The sequence below is a fragment of the Fukomys damarensis genome, unplaced genomic scaffold, assembly GCF_012274545.1.
Source record: "Fukomys damarensis isolate Sample0158 unplaced genomic scaffold, DMR_v1.0_HiC HiC_scaffold_13, whole genome shotgun sequence".
In the NCBI taxonomy this organism is placed as follows: Eukaryota; Metazoa; Chordata; class Mammalia; order Rodentia; family Bathyergidae; genus Fukomys; species Fukomys damarensis.
This window is the reverse complement of record NW_022900925.1, coordinates 38570980-38581016: the sequence shown is the minus strand read 5'-3', so window position 1 is coordinate 38581016 and position 10037 is coordinate 38570980. Positions and strand designations below refer to the sequence as shown.

The 10037-nt window shown below is 58.7% G+C and overlaps 1 long non-coding RNA gene across 1 annotated transcript; it reads right to left on the bottom strand.

The window, feature by feature from the left end:
* Positions 1-1647: 1647 nt before the first annotated feature.
* LOC104875448 lies at positions 1648-3529 on the bottom strand. Its single transcript, XR_784062.1, has 3 exons — positions 3369-3529; positions 2667-3225; positions 1648-2462 (listed from the first exon to the last, which is right to left on the bottom strand). It is a non-coding gene; the product is annotated as an uncharacterized LOC104875448 (long non-coding RNA).
* Positions 3530-10037: the final 6508 nt, after the last annotated feature.

Here is a 10037-nt window from a genome sequence, read left to right as displayed (position 1 = left end):
GGGGACATTTTAGCCCCAGACCATAGCAGCTCCTGCTGCTCTCCCTCCTCCAGGAAAACCACACACACACACACACACACACACAAACACACACACTGATGCATGCACACACCGCCTGGCTTCTCCTTGAAGACGCTACAGTTCCCTGTGCTCATTTTTATCGTGCATACTTACCACATATTTCCCCGCAATCATCACTCACTCGGCCCAGAGGGTGAAACTCCCCACATTACATTTGTTCTTTCCACAACGTAGCAAAGCTCTTGGTCAGCCGTATTCCTGTCCCCAGGTGGGAATCAGCTCCCTCAAATTCATTTCCCCGAGTTCAGTTATCCAGGCACTCAGAGTTCTCTGCAGCCATGACCCAAGGGACCTGGCTCCTGCTGAGCAGGCAGCAGCCCTGGGCACCATCCACATGGTGCAGGTTTTTCAGATATGCAGAATGCAAGAGTAATGAGGTCAGGGAGGCTGCCACTCAGTATTCACAGGAAGGCCTGGGAGCCCGGGGTGTGTGTTCCTGAGAGGGCCATGTGTGAGTGCTGAGTGTGAAGAGAAAGTTCAGTGGAGACCCCAAGAGGGTGGAGAAGTCAGGAGAGTGGATCAGCTGCTGTGGAACAGCACAGGCAGTAAGAGGGTGGGACTACCGGATTCAACGTTTGCCCTGATGGGTTTCAGTCTTACTTTGGTCTGATTCCTTTTTGTCACCGTATTCACCCCTTTTGGAATGGGGACGTTTATCCTGGGCCAATACAGATTAGCAGTATTTAACTTTCTTCTTTATTTTTAAGGGTGATCACAGCTAAGAAGACTCTTAGCTTGGGTCACAGAGGAGACGTTGGACCCAGACTTTCAGCAGTACTGGAACTGTTAGGACTCGGGTGACTTTTGGAGGCAGACTGAATATATTTTGCATAATGAGATGGGCATGAACTGTTTGGGGGCCAGGGGCAAAACGTATTGGTTTAAATCTCAAATGTCCCCCCAAAGTCTCTTGTATTCAGAGATGGGCTTTCGTAAGGTAACTGGATTATGGGACTCTACTCATCGGTGGACTGACTCACTGATGAATTCACAGCCACTATCTTGTCACGAGGTGAGGCCTGGTGGGAAGAGGCGGCCACTGGTGTGTGCCTGGCTCCCTACCTGCCTTCTGTCTGCTTCCCGACTGCCATGAGGTGAGCAGTTCTCCTCTGCCAGGCCTTTCCGCCATGCAGTCTCTGCCTTGGAACCAGTCAGCCAAGGACTGAACCCCCCACCACCATGAGCCAAAGTAAACTTCTTCTCCTTAAAGTTGTAGATGTCGGGTATCTTGTCCCAGTGACGGGAAAGCTGACTAATCCAAGAGTAAAAGGCATAAGAAAACATAGGGGTGAGTCTTCATGACGCTGGCTTTGGCAGTGGATTTTTAGACTCGACGCCAAAACAGAGGCAACAAAATTTTACATAATGGGCGGGGAATTTAGCTCAGTGGTTCTACTGCCTGCCTTGCAAGCGCAAGGTCCCAAGTTCTATCCCCGGTACCCCCCAAAAAATTTACATAAATTGAATATCATAAAAATTAAAAAGGTTTGTGCATCAAGGGACTTTATCAATAAGGGAAAAGACAACTTATGCAATGGAAAACAGTATTTCCCACTATGTATCTGATAAACATTTAGTAGCCAGAATAAAGGACTCTCGCAAGGCAACAACTAAAAGAGAATCCGATCGAAATGCAGGCGATGAACCTGAAGAGACATTTCTCCGAGGGAGACGGGCAGCGAGAGCGTGAGGTGTCCGGCATCGCTGGTCAGCAAAGAGATGCCAGCTGCACCCAGAGAGAGACGCTGCCCTGCGCCGAGATGGCTGTGACCACAGCAGGCAAGTGGGGAAGGAAAGGACCCGTGTGCACGCAGGGCAGAACAGGGCCCTCGCAGTTCCTGGCAGGGATGGAAAGTAGGGTCGCTGCTTTGGAAAACAGCTGGTCGATCCCTTTGAAAGCTAAACACAGAATTGTTTACAATTCATTTCTGAGTCCATCCCCAAGAAAAATGAAAACATTGTCTCCACCGAAGCCTGCGCAGAAATGCGCATGGCTGCGTTACTCGTGACGGACGGGAGGCAGACACAGCCCAGACGCTCTGAGTAGACAGACAAGCTACGGAGGACAGATGCAGTGGCACAGTGTGTGGCCGGAAGGTGGGACAAAGGACAGTTTATACCGCAGCGTGGATGGCCCCGGAACCTGCCGGGAGAGAATCTGGACACCTCAGTCACCTGCTTGATAATTCCCTTACGGTAACAAGTCCAGAACCAGCAGATCCTGCAGATAAAAAGCAGTCGGGCAACACAGGAGGTGGCAGGAGGAAAGTGCCTGTGTTAAGGGCGGGTTGACGGAGAGTTTGAAGCCAGGGAGGTGAGGATGGCGTAACACTGACCCCAAGCGATGCCACAGGAGTCTTCACTTTAGGGGTTCGCTGTATCTGAAATGAATTTCATGCCAATCGAAGAAAAACCCAGAAATTATGGAGAACTGCACATTTGCTATGTCTCTTAACCCCCTTTCATTTTTATTTATTTATATCTTCTTTTGAACCGGTCTGGCTATTTAGCCCAGGCTAGCCTAAAACTCAAGGTGACCCTCCTGCCTCAGCCTCCCAAGAGCTCGGATGACAGGTGTGTCTTACCTCACCTGGCTCTGCTCTGGGTCTGAGGATGATAAAAAGGGGGAGATCGTCCTGTGGCTCCTGTGGCTGGAGACACAAAGCCGGCGGCAGAAGGCAGGGACGGCAGGCATTTGGCAGTGTAGCCGGGCCCTGCCTGCCTCAGCCCACAGCACGGCCCTGGGGCAGGACACAGCTTGCGATGGGGGGTGGGGGTAGGAGGGTGTAGGGGAGCTGGGTGGCTCCCCAGGAAGAGAGGGGAAGGAACAACGTTGCCATCGGTTTAGAATCAACCTCCGGACCCTCAGCCAAGTGTGCTTCTCCGCCACCTGCCCCAGAGGCACAGCCCTGCTCACTGCCTTACGTCAGCCAGGCTGGATCTGAGCAGGCCGGGCCGCCAGAGACAGCACATCACTCCGCACTCACGGATGAGGACAGCGCAGCCTCCCCGGGAGAGGGGCCTGGGAAGGTCTGTGTGGCGGAGGGAGGAAGGTCTGTGTCCTGTCACGTGGCGATGTCAGCCGCTCTGCCGGGATCACGCCGTCCTGCAGGCTCTGCCACAGACTTCCGGAGCCAGCGCAGTCTAGACAGATAGGGAGCGGGGTGGCCCCAGCTTCCACTGCGGTGAGGACACGAGCCGGGCCCAGGCTGTCACCAGTCCAGCACTCCCTGGAGAATGCCGAGCACACCCATGATCTGCTCTCCTCCCCCTGGGCCTCAGTTTACCCCGGGTCAAAACGGTGGAGATGATCTCCAAGGCTCTGTCAACGTTGCACATAGAGGTGTTCTGAAGATTCTTCCCTGCCTGAGATCCCAGCTCAAGGGGCGGAGGCAGGAGGATCACCACAAGTTCAAGGCCAGTCTGAGATCCGTAGTGAATTCAAAGCCAGCCTGGACTGTTGATCAAGATCCTGTCCAAAAAATAAAACAGCTGGGGTCGGGGATGTAATTCAGCGGTGCCACACCTGCCTGGCAAGCGCAAGGTCCTGAGTTCAGTCCCTGGTACCAGGAAAAAAACAACGCAACCACAGCAAACGGTATCATTCTCTTCCCGTCACCTGGCGGGCGTTGCTGGTACGTCTGGTACCCCCAGCTCCTTCTGGTCTCTGAGCCCCCCTTCGCTCTCGGCCCTGGGTCACAGATGGGGAAACTGAGTCCAGGCTCCGTGGCCCCAGCCTGCGGAGGAGCCGAGGGGTCCGGAGTGCTCATCGGGCTCAAGCAGGGCCGCGAGGGGAGGGCGGCAGCTGCGGCCCAGATGCGGTGCGGACGGGGCCCCTCCCACCTCCACCTCCCACTTCCTCCTGGAAGACGATGGCTCGGCCAGGCGGGAGAGGCTCCTCCTGCGGCTGTGCAGCAGGGTCAGAGGGCAGGGGCGCAGGTCACAGCCTCCCTTCCCCTCTGCACAGCTCCCCACCAGCCTTGGAGCCCTGGGTCTCAGCCGCAGAGATGCTAAACACAGGGGACATGGGCAGGCCGTGCCCGGCGCCCACACGTGTCCATTCGGCTCCACACGCACACGTGCGTGCACTGCGGGGCATCCATCCCCGAGCTTCCCGGGGGCGGGCGGGGGCCGCAGCAGTCGCTGTCCTGGCTCCTCTGCCTCTGGCGGGGTCGCAGCGCGGCCTCGGAAGAAGCCCCTCACCATTTTCACCAACGCCAGGACAGACGAGCGGAGCGCTATCAGGAGCGCAGCCTGACTCCCTTGCCGATGGTCCGACCAAGAGGGGCTTTGCGTCTGCTGGCACCAGAGACGCGGGAGGGGCCGGGGATGAAGGCGCTGTATCCTGCACCTCGGCTCCCAGGAGGCCACAAATCCTCGTGGGAAGAGCCTGGCCCTGCAGCGGGTCCCCGGCCTCAAGGCCTGGCGGGCCTCACACCCCAACCTCCCGGGGCACCGCCACCCCCGCCCAGGCCACCTGTCCTCCACGGGAGACGGCACAGGGACTTCAGGCAGCCGGGGACCCAGGCTGTGACAGCCAGACGCTGCTAGGCTCCGCCCTGACTCCCTGCGGGACATCTGTGGAGAGGGGAGCAGCTGGCTGCTCAGGCCATGGGGTCAGATCAGGAGTCCCTGTAGTGCAGGCTTGATCTCAGAGCCACGTGCTGTCAACAGTGCACACCGGGCCCTGTGCGGTCAGAGGGTCTGACTCGGGGGGCCCCCGCCACGCCCCGACTCCGTCGCCAGCCTGACAGCCCCCCAAGCTGTCCCTTGGTCCTGGGAATGTGCTCTGCCCAGAACTCACATCACTGATGCTCCGGGCCCAGTGAGGCTCTCTTTTGTGGCCAGAATCTTTGCCCAGGTAGGACACAGGGGTGACCAAAGTCGCACGTCAAACGACAGCGGGGTGGGTGGGCCTGGGCCTTCTTGTCCCACCCACGGGTTCCAGCCTCCTGCAGGAGCGGCACACTCTGTCCTGAATGAAGGGGTGTGTGCGTATGTGCACTGTGCTCACGTGTGTGCACACACGTGTCCATTACGTGTGCGTGATGTGCATGTACATACGTGTGTGTGTGTGTGTGTGCAGGGAGCTGGGGAGGAGGGCAGCAGGGTGGGTTTCTCCGAGTACGGACGTCAAAGGCACACAACTAGCCCTTGGTTCCCAGACACTCAGCCCCAGCCTTGCTTCGGCCAGGTGTCCCCAGGGCTCAGGCGGGATCCGCACTCCTAGAAAACCGGGTTTAAATCACCTTTAGAAACACAAACAAAAGTACACGGCTGTGGCGAGCGCCTTCACCCTACAGGGCTCCCGGAGACTGGGTGCCCTTCTCAGAGCGCAGGATCACAGGGTACTGGGAAGCCAGCGGCTGTCCCCAGCCAGCAGGCACCAGCTCAAAGGGGGCCGTTCCAGAACTCTGAAACCCTGCTGAGCCTGCTGCCTTCCACAGCCCAGGTGTGGGTTCCGTCTGGACAGCCCAGCCCTGCGCCCACAGCTGTCCTGAGGAGATGCAGTCCGGGCCCGGTGAGGCCCGGTCAGGTCAGGTCTGTCTGCTCAGTGTGACGTCGCCCACCGTATCAGCGCCCAGTCTCTGATCAGGTGGCCCCGAGGCTGGCGGGCGCAGCAGGCCATGCTCAGAAGGCTGAGGCTTCTCTGGCTTGCCCTGGGGTCCGGGTAGCGGGGGCCACAGAGAGGCTTGGTGCTGCAGCCGGAGTGTCTCCCTGGCTACAGGGTGGGGTACCCCCTTCCAGCACACAGCCCCCTGGCCTGGAGGTCTCTGGTGGCCTAGGCTGCACTGCACCAGCCCTGCCTGACGGTCCCCGCATCCAGGAGGAGCTCCTTGGAGCTGCAAAGCCAGGTGACATCACATTTAAAGTACTGAGTAGGTGTGGGGAGAGCCCAATGCCACGGTGGCCGGGGAGGACACAGTGGACATCCGCCCGTCGGTGGCCACAAGGGGCTCACGATGCAGGGTCCTGCCTGGGTCGTCCAGAAAAACAGCTCCCTGCAGAGGACAGAGGGAGGCCCCGTAGGCTCCTGCACCCTGGGACTGTGGTGTCGGGGGTCTGCTCGGGAAGTGGGATCCCGCCTGACACCGTTTGCGAGTGGCACGCTGTGGAGCCAGATCGGCGGCTGGGTCCCAAGCACAGATTCTACCCCCGCGTCTCCCCTCTGATCCTCCGCCTTCGCTCTCAGCACCAGGAGTCCTCCCGCCTCAAGGCTGCCTGAGAATTCCCAGCCTCTGCTCCCAGGAGCTCCCTGGGTGGCCTGGCTTTGCCCTGGAGGGGACATTGAGGGGCAGCCCGTCCAGCGCCCTCCATCTGGCCTTGGTCACTCAAATGCACACACTGAAGCGGGGCCAGTCTGGAGAGCACAAAGAACCCCGAAAACCCCGATGACGTGGGCCTCGCATCACCATCACACTCCCCGTGTTACGTCACACACCGGAGGTGCCCTCCTATGGGTTCTAGGCACACAGGAGCGCTGCTGCCTAATGCTTCCATGGAAAACACTGGGCCTTATTTATACCTTAGAATGAGCCAGGCACCCCTGGAGATGCACCCGTCATCCCGGCATTCAGGGAGGCTGAGGCAGGAGGATCGAAAGTTTAAACCCAGCCTGAGCAACTCCATGACTTAGCAAGATCCTGTCTCAGAATAAAAAATAAATTTTAAAAGGCTGGGACTGCAAACAACAAAACACGACATATACCTCTGAGCGTTCCTGGTCCGCAACTGCACCCAGCACGCTGAGCCTCCGCCCTGGGGATACTTGATGAGCACAGCTGGGCCCAGCCCAGAAGAACCCAATGGTCAGTAGCCCAGTTTAGGGTGCAGCACTTGCATATTATGCCCAAGGCTCGGGCTCTGGCACCTTGGTGGCGGGGAGGCGTTTTTGCAAGCTGTGTAAGGCAAACAACAAATCAGGCTGGTGGGACAACATCCTAGAGGAGTGGCCGGCAGGGCTATGTTTAGAGGCATTGCCCTGAAAATCAAGGCAGTGCACGCCTCTAATCCTAGTGCTGGGGAGGCTGAAGCAGGAGGACTCCAAGTTTGAGCCCAGCCTATGTAACTTAGCGGGGTGAGATCTGGTCACAAGACTAAAAATAAAAAGGAATGGAGAGAAAGCTCAGTGGTAGAGACCCCTAGTTGCAGTCCCCAGCACCAGCGGGTGGGAGGGCGGGTAGAGACCTCTGGATAAAATCTCACTCCTTTCCCCATTCAGACACAGACTTGGGCCAAGAGCCCACCCTGGCCACGGAGTCCTTGCAAGAGACAGAAGAAGTGCAGCCTTGTGATCACCCCAGTACTATAGCTCTAAGCCCCTGCTGACTGGTGTGACCACCATACCCAGGTACCTTCTCGCCCGTGGTGCTTTTCTTCTTCTGAATTATTTCCTTGGGACAAATTCAAAACCCTCTCCTCAACTCTGCTGCTGGCACATCCGAGAAAAACAGGTGACAGCGAATCCCGCGGTGGCAGTTAGGCCGGCAGCCCGCACCCACCTCCCAGAAGCCCCTTGGAGGTGGGCCAAGGGTGGCGTCATTGCCTGCAGGGGGGGGGCTGCGGGGGGCGTGACTCCCTCACCCACGCGGCCGGGCTCCTCCCATCTCTGCTCCCTGCGCCCCGCCCTCCAGCCACCTTCCCAAATTGAAGACAGATTCATCCCAAAAGCATCAGCCACCCACGCGGCTACATCACCCCAGACCCAGAACTGTTGGAGCAGCAACAAGGGGGAAAATTCCACACCAGGACACTGTTTCATGCAAGATTATTGAAAATGTTATATGAAGTTACCTTCATCTCAGGGGCAGCAGCACACACCTCTGTCCTGGCCAATCTGGAGGCTGAGACAGGAGGATCTCAAGTCCAAGGGCAGCCTATACGACTTGTCTCAAAAGGGCCTGGGTGGGTGAGACCCTGGTTTGATCCCAGAATCCAAAGAAATAAAACAAAAACTCTTTTCAGGCTATGTACATAAGGCACGTAGGAAACAGATGAATTTCCCGGTAGACCTGGGTTCCCCCCCACCCCATCTCCTTCTGTGCACAAATATTTTGAAATTGGATAAAAATTCCCAAGCAGCCTGGTTCCAACATCCTAGATAAGGGACCCATAATCTGCAGACATTTTGTTCCCCTGTCTGTGTGTTTTCCCAGGGAGGGGACTGGCAGCTTTCACCGGACCCTTGGCTGGGCAGAACTAGGGCAGCGAGGGGAGGGACGGCGGTGGGTGAGGTCCCGGGCACTGGGGCGAGGGCCAGCCAAGCACTGGAGTTTGGGTTGTGCACTGTCCCAGCACAGCATCTTCGGGGGTAGGAGGAGAAGAACTTGGCTCTCACAGACTCCTGCAGCAGCTCCTGGGGTCCCTGACACCTTTGGGGACGCCCGAGCTGGCCATCCTGCTCACTGTGCAGACGGGAAGACTGAGGCCCACGGGCTCTGAGCTCCACGTCTCCCAGGCTGCTCCGGGAAAGGGGAGAACTGCACTTCTGCCCCAAAGCTCAGAGGGCCGTCCCTCTGCACCCTCACCCCGGGGGAGCAGCTCCTCAGCACCGCCCAGGACATCTCCTTCCCAGGGTGGAATTCAGCACTGTGCGTTTTCATGAAATTTTTATTTTTGTGTAATCTTAGCAGATGCCCCTCCTGGGGCAGCTCCGTCCAGGATGGGCTGAAGGGCAACCCTGGCCGGGGCTGCCACAGGCCCTCGACGCCGTCCTGTGCACACTGCGGCCACCCTGCCACAGCTGGTCGGGCCCTAGTCATTACCGTCTCTGGGGACCCAGGTCTGAGGCTTTCCCAGCTGAGCTCTGCCCTGTGTGAACGTTGCAGGGGGCTAGGAGAGCAGGCCGCACCAGGAACCCGGGAGAAGCAGCGTGGAGTCCTTTTCTTCTCTTTCTTTTCCCCATTTGGTGTTTTGAGAGAGAATCTGGCTATGTAGCCTAGGCTGGCCTCAAACTCACGGCGATCCTCCTGCCTCAGCCTCCTGAGTGCTGGGACGACAGGAGTGCACCAGGCCCAGCCCATGAATTCCTCTTCTGAAGCCCTGGTCCATCTGACCTGGGCCTAAAGACTGGCTGTGTCGCCCTCTCTATTCCTCCGCACAGTGCTGCAAAGGATAGCTGCTGTCTGTTCCACAGAAGAAGAAACTGAGGCTAGCTGACAGGCACCAACTTGCCCAGGCGGACCTCCAACCCAGAAACAGCAGCGTTGGCCAGGGCAGGCAGCAGGCTTTGTAGGGGACAGAAGGACAGAGCCACGGGGACCTGCATTTCCAGGGATGCCGGCCCCAGGGTCCTGGCAGGGACAGGGCTTGGTGCAGCCCTCGGTCCGGGAGTGACAGCTGTGGCCCTGCACATCCAGCAGGCACAGGGGACACCTCACCCAGCTGCAGCTGGAGTAGGAGCGGAGAAAGGGGCAGGGCCGGCACCTTCTGCACCCGGCCAGGCCCTGGGAAGGGGAGGGGCGTACACAGCAGCCAACAGCCTGGCCATGGGGGTCTCAGGGCTGCAGTGGCCTCCGGGCTCCTGGATCTCAGACCTACAGATTGGAGACAGAGAGTGGAAGGCAGGCAAGGGGGCTCACACCTGTGATCACAGTGCTCTGGGAGGCTGAGGCAGGAGGATGGCAAGTTCAAGGCCGGCCTGGGCAAGGCTGCGGGTGTGAGGGGGGAAGTGTCTCTCTGGGAGGGCACCTTGGGCCCAACCCCGAGCCGCCTGTGAAGAGCAGCTGGAGACCCCGGGTGCTGCCCCGCCTGGAGGCCTGGAGCAGTGGGGCGGCTCGCGGGGGAAGGGCTAATGCAGAGCCCAGAACCCGAGGGGGTGCGGAGCTCAGAAGCCCCGGGTGCGGTGGAGGGAGGAGAGAGGACGGAGCCGCACTGAGCTCATGTGTTGTGGCTGCGCAGAGCCCGGTGACTGAGGCCCGGAGGAATGCGGGCCCCACGCGGCCGGGTCACTGGCG